General features: G+C 40.6%; 1 long non-coding RNA gene across 1 annotated transcript in view; it reads left to right on the forward strand.

The window, feature by feature from the left end:
* Positions 1-1490, forward strand: part of LOC137149818 (uncharacterized) — a 100479-nt gene extending 98989 nt beyond the window's left edge. The window contains exon 3 of the long non-coding RNA XR_010918846.1: positions 1356-1490. This is a non-coding gene — a long non-coding RNA (uncharacterized lncRNA). The remainder of the gene's footprint in view (positions 1-1355) is intronic.
* Positions 1491-10140: the final 8650 nt, after the last annotated feature.

Consider the following 10140-nt stretch of genomic DNA (forward strand, 5'->3'; position numbering starts at 1 on the left):
TCCATCAACTGTCACGAGTACAACTACAAAGACCCTTACTTCCATTGAGGGGCACTGCTTGACAGTCACCTACAGTGAAGCACCTACAGGGACAACCATCTCAAAGAACCTCAGTTACTGTACAAGGTGAGTAACTTTCTCTTTAGGGGGCTTATCTAGGGGTGGGACTCAGTTTGTAACCCGACTTTCTTTCTTGCCGCTGCATAGTTCTTCCAACTCGTCACACATTTCCAAACATAAAGATGCATATGAACCTGTGCGACATCTCAGAGCTGAGGCCAAACCTCATTCTCCAGCACAGCTCTGATGAGTTTGAGGATCCTGTCAACTATGGCTACAGTGTGCTTCAGAACGGTAGCCAAACAATAGTCTCCTGGGATATCATCTGTGCTTCTTACTGTACTGTTCTACATATGGGAATTAGAAAGAACAGCAGATCTCAGCCTTGGGGAGGGAAAGAGCACAATTCTTTAGGAGCTATCCAGTGAAACCTCCATCAAAGGAGAAGAGAGAGAGGAGGGAATGGTGGTGTTGGGGAAGGGAGTGGGAACTTCAAACACTTCATTAAGTGTCAGTGACTAACGGATCAGCTGGGTGCAGCCTTTGGAGAAAAATGAAATAATTTGCAAACAGCTTGGCTAAAGTGTGCATAAAGGATAAAAAATGTTAAAAATAAACTGTTAATATGATAAAATAAGAGTGGATGCTACAAGCTGTGGCATGTCATGACTTGCAGGAAATACAGTTCTGAAAAAATACAAAAGGCCTTCAGTACGAAGTAATGAGGCACATCTAATTATATTTAAGAAAGAAGAGCAAGAACTGCTTAGGAGCACACACAACCCACCCCTTTCTTCTCTCATAGGCCAGTCAGAATTCCAGTCCCAGAGACACCATTATTTCATAGGCGGGTGAGGAATTTAGAGAGCATCACAGAAAACAAGGTTGTTATTTTCCCATAACTGTGAAAAGAAATAGAAAAGGCTTCCTTGTCTGTTCTCTTCCTCCTCCCAATAACTCCCATCAGGAAAAAAAAACAAACCCCTGCCTCCAAAAAAAACTGAGCCAAAATAAGCCTGACCACCATGAGAAATTAAGCCCATCAGAATGACATTTGACACCATCAGGCCACAGCTGAAGAACAAGGGAAAAGTTTTCGGACGACTGTCACTGACCCATAGTCCCTCACTCCTAACCTTGCACTCCAACATATGTTTCTCATTTCCTTGCTTATAGCTGGTCCAAGCTAATGATATGTGTTTTGGCAGCCATCCCATGCTTGGCATACTGCCTGCCTTGTTCTCATTGTCCCAGCTACTTACAGAAATCCCTTTCTCTGTCTTTCTCTCTTTTAGAAAACCAGCTTTACAGAACAATAAATATGCAAAACAGCTTTCACTCTATACAGCTACCATCTTGAATACTCCACTTTCCCCACCAACCAAACACATCTTATCAATAGAGGCATGAAGAGACTGCCCATGTGTGAGAGGTAAGTTAACACAAACAGTGGAACTTCAACATATTGGCCCACTGGAGTCTTGCATTGCTATAAATATGAAGAACACAGCTATTTTGAGGGACGATGGCATGGGAAAATTCTGCCTGGAATCTTGGATATGTCAGAGAAGACAGATCTTTCCAGCAGACATGGGAAGAGGGACTAAACACTCAGAACAGGACAGAAGAGGGGAACAACTTGGCAGTTGCCAGGACTGATTAAAATAGGAATGAGAGATGCCAACATATTTGGTTTTCTGCCTGAGTAATCAGTAAGGGGCTGCCAAGTGATCAAATGGCACGAGAAGGTAGGAAGGATGGTCTAGTGAATAGACTATTGATCTGACCCAAAGATCTCTGCTCAATTCCCAGCTCTGCCACAGACTTACTGTATGACCTTGCTCAAGTCATTTATCCTGTGCTTTAGTGGAATAATACCTACCTCACAGGTGTGTTGTCTTAAATCTGTTAATCATTGTGAGGTTCTCAAATACTGTGGTGATGAGAGTCATATAAATACCTAGATACATAGATGTTTGGCTTTCAGCTTCTTGTTGGTAAGGGAGGGAGAGTCTGATAAACTAGGGAGTGAGCAGAATGTTCCATTTTACTGCCCTCTTACTGGAGAGACCTGGGCTCCCCAATAAATCATGTACAGAAATAATGGAAGTCTTATGAAAAAGTTACATTAGGCCTGCCAGACCTGCCTGAATAGGCCAACACACATAGAATCATAGGACTGGAAGGGACCTCACAAGGTCATCTAGTCCAGTCCCTTACACTTATGACAGGACCAAGCATTATCTTTCTAGACCATCCTTGACAGGTGTTTGTCCCTTTTAACATAGCTGTGTTAGGGAAACTTTAACTGCAGCTTAACAAATTCTCATGCAAATAATTATACATTAAAATATAAAAATGTGTGATGATAAAGTTTGCAGCAGACAGCTAGATTGTGCCCAAAAGTAACAGCACTTTGGGAAGAGGAGGCAGTATTGTAATAGGAGCCTCAGGAGGAAAGCTGGCAGACCTTTTGGAGGGTGCAGCATGTTTTCCCTTCCATACCCAACTATCCCTGCTGACTAGGCAGAGCGAGATTGTGGTGATGGCTCTACTGCCTTTTGGATGGCTAATATCACAGGGCACATTGGCCTGTCACAATGCCTGTACTCCCCATCTACACCAGCTGAACCATGTGCAAATGTGAAAGGGAGAGGGGAGACTCTTAGACCCTGCTGTGCATTGCAGAGGGCCAGACCAGTCTGGCCTTGAGTCTTTCTTTTTCAGTATGTTGAAAGTATTACACTCTCCTTGTATTTTTTTATTAAGATTTTTGTAATGTGCTGGACTCTAGTCTTATAGCACATACACAGAATTTAAAACAATCAAAATAATTTACAACCTTACTCAGCATAAGTAAGAGAAGTAAGTAAACTTCTCTCCCAAGTAAAGCTTTGGAAGAGAGATGGCCCTTCAGCTTGCGTTAAAAATCATCAAATGTGAGATCTGGAGAAACCCTCATTGAAAATTTTCTCTTGTAAATCAAGGTCCTACTACTCAAATACTTCAGCTGATTACCATTGCCTCTGAAATACACAGGAAGGGAGTCAGTCTCAAAAGTAGGCAAGGACCGAACAATTTAGGGCTTTATAGGTTAAAATCAACACTTTAAACATCACCCATAAATCAACTGGTAGCAGTTTAGCTCATGAAGCAATAGTGTAATCCCCCTTTCTTAGGTGAGCGGTTGAATTCAGCACTAGCTGTAATTTTTAGCTAACATTAAAGTAATCTAAGATTGTGCTGACCAAGCCAAGAATGTCTGTAGTGAGTAATAGACATGAAAGAAAAGGCAACAGCTTTGTTGCCAAACACAAAAGATGGAAAACACTCTTGGTACCACTCATATCAGAACAACTAGAACAACAGCTGCTAGGAATTTTAACAAGAACCCCAGGCTGCAAGACTGCATAAAAATGGTAGGCATACCTCCTCAAAAAGGGTGCTGATGAATCTTCATAATTTCTTCTGGTTACTTTCCCCACCATGTCAGCATCATTTCTTCTTTATTTGAGTCATGCTTTAGCCAGCTTGCCCTCATCCACACTCCAGTCTTTTGAGAAACTGGGGCAAGGTGCTCAATTCCATTGGCTGGATCAGAAGAGATTGAGATACGTAACTCCAGGTCATTCACATACTGAAGACTCCATTACCAGTATATCCTACTAATCCTGCTAACAGCCCCATGTATTTGTTAAATGGAAGTGACAGTGTAGAACCCTGTGGAGCTCCACATTAGAGAACCCTGGAGGACAAATAAGCAATTGCCCAGTACTACTCTGTTTTCTCTTAAAAGAAAGGGAGAGAGCCACACAATAGCAACTCCATCTACCTTTTCTTTGGTCTGTAAAGTGAATCAACAACACCGCATGGACAAAGGTTTCAAAAGCAGATGACAAATATAGAAGAATCAGCATGGACACCATTCATCCCCAGGAGGAGATAAACCAATATAACCAGTACAGTGTCTGTACTATTCCAAAACTAAAATTACTAGAGTCAAGAAGTCCTGAGAACTCCAAATATTGACAGAGCTGTTCTGCCACAATCTTTTCAGTAATCTTCTCCAAAAAGAAAGATTCAACTCTGCACAATAACTAGAGACCATCAGTGTCCAGAGACAGACACACTCTGGGTTACTATGTAGACTAACCCTTATTTCTGCTTCTTTGCTTTACTATCAGGATAACCCTAACAAAGATAATATAAACTCTAGCACAAGCTTTCCAGGCTCAGCTAAATACTAGTGTTTTGCATAAGATTTTTCAGCCCCATCCCATAGTTCTCAGACTATTTTCAGCCCCCCAAAATCACCAGGAATTAATCTACAACAACAGCAGAGTCCTGCCATCTTTTTACAGATGCTGTATGCAGTGTAGTTATAGCTGTGTTAGTACCAAGATATTAGAGGACACAAGATGAGTGAAAAGATATAACCTCACCCAGCTTCTCTCTCACCTGTTTACAGAGGCAGGTCATCGCCAGCAAAAGTCACAATTCTTAACCACTCAAGAGCAGCATGGTTCTAAGGCCTAGTCTACTCAAGGAAGGTTTTGCCATTTTAACTACAAAATACAGTTAAACTGACAAACTCTCCAAATGTAGACACAATTATATCAGCATAAAAATTCCTGACTACCATAGGCTTTCCTGATACAAGAATGTTTATATCATCATAACTGTGCCTACGCTAAGGCTTTTACTAGCATAGTTAAATTGGCAAAATATCAAGCCTCTAACCGATATAGCTATGCCAGCAAAATTTTCTAACATAGACCTGCCCTAATTTGTAGATCACAGTCTGCAACCCCTTCCTTCCACTATCAGTTGCAAACTATGTATTTTGCCTTCAGAAATACTGGACATTAGTATTTCATCAGCCTACTCATACTCAGCATGGTGAAAATTAAATGTTTTAACTTTGCCTTCTTTCCTTCTTAATCAATCACTGTTATCCATGCATTCGGCTGCTCTAGGGCTTGATCCTGCATCACTGAAGTCAATAAGAGTTTTGCTATTGAATTGTATGGGAAAAGAATCAAGTCCTTCCTAGACTCAGAATCTTTGTGTCATACTCAGCTCCATTCTCTCTCCTCTTACCCCTCTCCCTGTATCCAGGTCCTTGTTAAATTCTGCCCGTTTTCCTCCTATAATATTACCAAAAGCCATCCCTTCTTCTCCATCCCTTTTGCTGAAACTATGTTCCATGCTCAATCATCTCTTGTGTTGACTGCTGCAACCTCAACATCGCTAGCTGACCCGTTCTCACACTGCATTCCTCAGGTCTACTCAATATGCTACCACCAAAATCACTTTCCGCACCTGCCATGTCTTCCTCATCCTCAACTCTCTGCATTGTGTGCTCTGCCTCATCAGACCCCTGCTCCGAATTCACTTCTTTCTGTTCAACAGTCACTGAAGATCTTAGTCTTCATCCTAGACATTGACCTCAAATGTAATATATCTGACTATAAGCACATCTCATGATCTTCCACTATTACCCTCATGCTTTCATCCTCCTCCCCAAACCTTCTTTGCCACCATCCATTGCTATCTTTATGTCTACTTTAGATTGTAGGCTCCTCAGGGCAAGGACCTGTCATTTTTATCTGCCTATAAAGCAACATGCACACCTATAGAGTAAGTGTAAATAAGTTAATTATTTTGATTTAATTCCCAGTCCACATTTTATTTTTTTATACGCCTGTTGCAGAGTGTGGGTACTACAGAGCTGGAAACTTTCCATGGAGATTTGTGTTCAGGGTATTGGGATGAGAGGATAATGAATTTGGTTGCTATAGACAGGTAAGAGTGAGAGGAAGGGAGAGGCATCCTGAGACTTTGGTATAAGAACCAAAAAAGAGTGAGAGAGAGGAATCATGTGTCAGAGATATTGGCCCTTTCCTGTGGAATAGGGCCCTTGCTGAGGCTGCCATCTCTCAGAGCAGCCTTGTGAATGGATTTTAGAGAACAATCAGGTATGACCTGTGATGAATTATACTCTGATAGTTCATGCAGGTAAAAGTAGTTCAATCTCACCTCAGATAGTGTAATGTTCCCTTTTCAGTCACAAGGATATCAGGCTTTAATAACCAGCAGTTCCTCTAATACTCTAGCAGTTCCAAACTCTTACTCATAACAAGATCCACTGACTGGAAGTTAATGTCTGCAAAATTCAGACTGAAAATAGGAAGCAGCTTTTTAAGAATGAAGGTAAATAACTATTGGAACAGATTATCAAAGGAATGTGATAAATTATCCACCCCTGGAGTCTTTAATTTAAGATTGTCATCTTTCTAAAAGATGTGCTCCAGCTCAACCGCAGGTGGTTGGGCTTGCTGCAGGAGTTACTGCATGAAGTTCTCTGGCCTGTGTCATGAAAGAGATCAGACTAGATGATCATAATGGTCACTTCTGGCCTGAAAAAATCTAACATTGAGATTCTGTGCTATGCCTTCTAGAGGAGCAGCACTTAAGGCACAGCCCAGAAGGCCCACATGTGCACCCTCAGAATTTGCTCTGGGTGCTGAAAGTGCCCCTGGTATAAATGAGGTTTATGGGTAGCTCTAGACCAGGGCAGCCTAAAATCTCTGTAGCAGGTTGCATTACAGACACTTTCCCTCCCACCTCCCTTACAACCTTGGGCCAGGGATTGTGAAGGAGCTAAAATAGAGCTGCTTTCAACAGCCCTTCGCTGTGCCTGTACTGGAGGAATTCTTCTGGGGTCCCTTTGGAAAAATTCTGGGCCCAGTATGCCACTGCGGCAGTGTCTAGAGGCCAGGCACGGGTCAGAATCTGTCCCTATAAGTTTACTGGTTTTCAAAACCTTTAATACGACCATGCAAAGGAATAGATCTACTAGTGTTATATTTCACTGAGAAAAAGTTTTTGCAGATGCTGTTGCAGGTGTCAGACCAGGGACTTTTGACACTGAAAACATTATTCGACAGGAGATTTGACATCTAAGTGGTTAAAATATCACCACATTTCACTCCTCTTAGGTTTCTCATAAACATTCAGCAAAGCAATTTCACTCAATCAAACATCTTAACTACTGAAGTTCCCCTCTCCAAGGATGTAGATTGTTATTTTATGCCAAACGTACTGTAATTAAGTTTGACATAAACTTAAATATGTGGTTTGTGGGGCAAATGGGAGATGGATTTTTCCATTTTCCTATATAACCTAGTGAGCAGGGCTTTAAACTAGGTTTGATGTGGACAGGAGACAAAAGAGAAAAAGTCAAAAACATGGAGATCTGAAAGAAGGTTCAGAATTTTTGTGAAGCATGGGCCATTAAAGCAGGGTTAAGGGTGAAATGAGAGAACCTAAGAAGAAAATCAAATCAGTATCTTAGATGTCTGTATACTAATGTGAGAAGTATGAAAAATAAGCAGAAAGAACTAGAAATGCTAGTTAATATACACAACTATGACATAGTTGGCATCACAGAGACTTGGTGAGGTAATACATATGATTGGAATATTGGTATAGAAGGGTATATCTTGCTCAGGAAGGACACACAGGGAAAAAATGGAGGAGTTGTTGCCTTCTATATCAAAAATGTATACACTTGGACTGAGGTTGAAATGGAAATAGGAGACAGACTTGTTGAAAGTCTTTGGGTAAGGATAAAAGGAGTAAAAACAAAAAGGGTGATATCTCGGAAGAGGTCTAGTACAGATCACCTAACCAGGAAGAAGAGGTGGATGGGGCTTTTTTTAAACAACTAACAAAATCATCCAAAGCACAGGATTTGGTGGTGATGGGAGACTTCAACTACCCAGACATCTGTTGGGAAAATAACACAGCAGGGCACAGATTATCCAACAAGTTCTTGAAATGTATTGGAGACAATTTTTTACTTCAGAAAGCTGAGAAATCTACTAGGGAAGAGGCTGTTCTAGATTTGATTTTGACAAATAGGGAGTAACAGATTAAGAATTTGAAAGTGGAAGGTAGGTTGGGTGAAAATGATCATGAAATGGTAGCACTCAGGCTTTAAGAAACAGAGGAGGGAAAATAGCACAATAAAGATAATGAATTTCAAGAAGGCAGACTTTAGCAAACTCAGGGAGTTGGTAGGTAAGATCCAAGTCCAAGTTCAAGAGAGTTGGCAGTTTTTCAAAGAAACGTTATTAAAGACACAAGAGCAAACTAGCCCAGTGCGTAAGAAAGATAGGAAATGTGGCAGGAGATGACACTGGCTTAACCAGGTGATCTTTAATGAACTCAGACTCAAAAAAGAGTCCTACAAAAAGTGGAAACTAGGTCAAATTACAGAGGATGAATATAAACAAATATGTAAGGACAAAATTAGAAAGGCGAAGGCACAAAACAAGATTTAATTGACTAGAGCCATAAAGGGTAACAAGAAAACATTCTACAAATATATAGAAGCAAGACGAAGGACAAGGTAGGACCGTTACTCAATGGAGGGAAACAATAATAGAAAATGTGCAAATGGCAGAAGTGCTAAATGACTTTTTTGTTTCAGTTTTCACCCAAAAATTTAATAGCAATTGGACATCTAACTAAATGAATGCCAGTGAAAATGAGGTAGGATCAGAGGCTAATAGGGGAAGAACAAGTTAAAAATTACTTAGACAAGTTAGATGTCTTCAAGTCACCAGGACCTGGTGACGTACATTCTAGAATACTCAAGGAGTTGACTGAGGAGATATGAGCCATTTGCAATTATCTTCTAAAAGTCATGGAAGACGGGAGAAATTCCAGAGGACTGGAAAAGGGCAAATATAGTGTCAATCTATAAAAAGGGAATAAAGACAACCCAGGGAATTACAGACCAGTCAGCTTAACTGCAGTACCCGGAAAGACAATGGAGCAAATAATTAAGCAATCAATTTGAAAATACCTAGAAGATAATAAGTAACAGTCAGCATGGATTTGTCAAGAAAAAATCATGTTAAACCAATCTAATAGCTTTCTTTGACAGGGTAATAAACCTTATAGATAGGGGAGAAGTGGTAGATGTGGTATATTTGGACTTTAGTAAGGCTTTTGATACTGTCTTGCATGACCTTCTCATACACAAACTAAGGAAATACAACCTAGATGAAGCTACTATAAGATGGGTGCATAACTGGTTGGAGAACCATTCCCACAGAGTAGTTATCAGTGGTTAACAGTCAAGCTGGAAGAGCATATCAACTGGGCTTCTGCAGAAATCAGTTTTGGGTCTGTTTCTGTCCAATATCTTCATCAATGATTTAGATAATGGCCTAGAAAGTACACTTACAAAGCATGCAGACGATACCAAGCTGGGAAGGATTGTAAGTGTTTTGCAGAATAGGATTAAAATTCAAAATGATCTGGACAAACTGGAGAAAAGGTCTGAAGTAAGGACAACTGCAAAGTACTCCACTGAAGAAGGAATAATCATTTGCACACATACACAATGGGAAATTACTGCCTAGGAAGGACTACTGAGGAAAGGGATCTGGGGGGGTATAGTGGATCATAAGCTAAATATGAGTCAACAGTGTAACACTGTTGCAAAAGAAGTAAAGATCATTCTGGGATGTATTAGCAGGAGTGTTGTAAGCAAGACACGAGAAGTAATTCTTTTGCTCTACTGCACACTGATTAGGCCTCAACTGGAGTATTGTGTTCAGTTCTGGGCACCGCATTTCAGGAAAGATAAGGACAAATTGGAAACAGTCCAGAGAAGAGCAACAAAAATGATTAAAGGTCTAGAAAACATGACCTATAAGGGAAGATTGAAAACATTGCATTTGTTTAGTCTGGAGAAAAGAAGACTGAGGGGGGACATAACAATTTTCAAATACATAAAAGGTTGTTACAAGGAGGAGGGAGAAAATTTGTTCTCTTTAACCTCTGAGGATAGGCCAAGAAGCAGTTGGCTTAAATTGCAGCAAGCCAGTTTAGGTTGGATGTTAGGAAAAACTTTCTGACTGTCAGGGTAGTTAAGCACTGGAATAAATTGCCTAGGGAGGTTGTGGAATCCATCATTGGAGGTTTTTAAGAGCAGATTAGACAAATACCTGTCAGGGATGGTCTAGATAATACTTACTCCTGTCTTGAGTTCAGGGGACTGGT

Source organism: Emydura macquarii, unplaced genomic scaffold, assembly GCF_026122565.2.
Source record: "Emydura macquarii macquarii isolate MOO-44397 ecotype Brisbane River unplaced genomic scaffold, CSIRO-AGI_Emac_v2 contig_839, whole genome shotgun sequence".
In the NCBI taxonomy this organism is placed as follows: domain Eukaryota; kingdom Metazoa; phylum Chordata; order Testudines; family Chelidae; genus Emydura; species Emydura macquarii.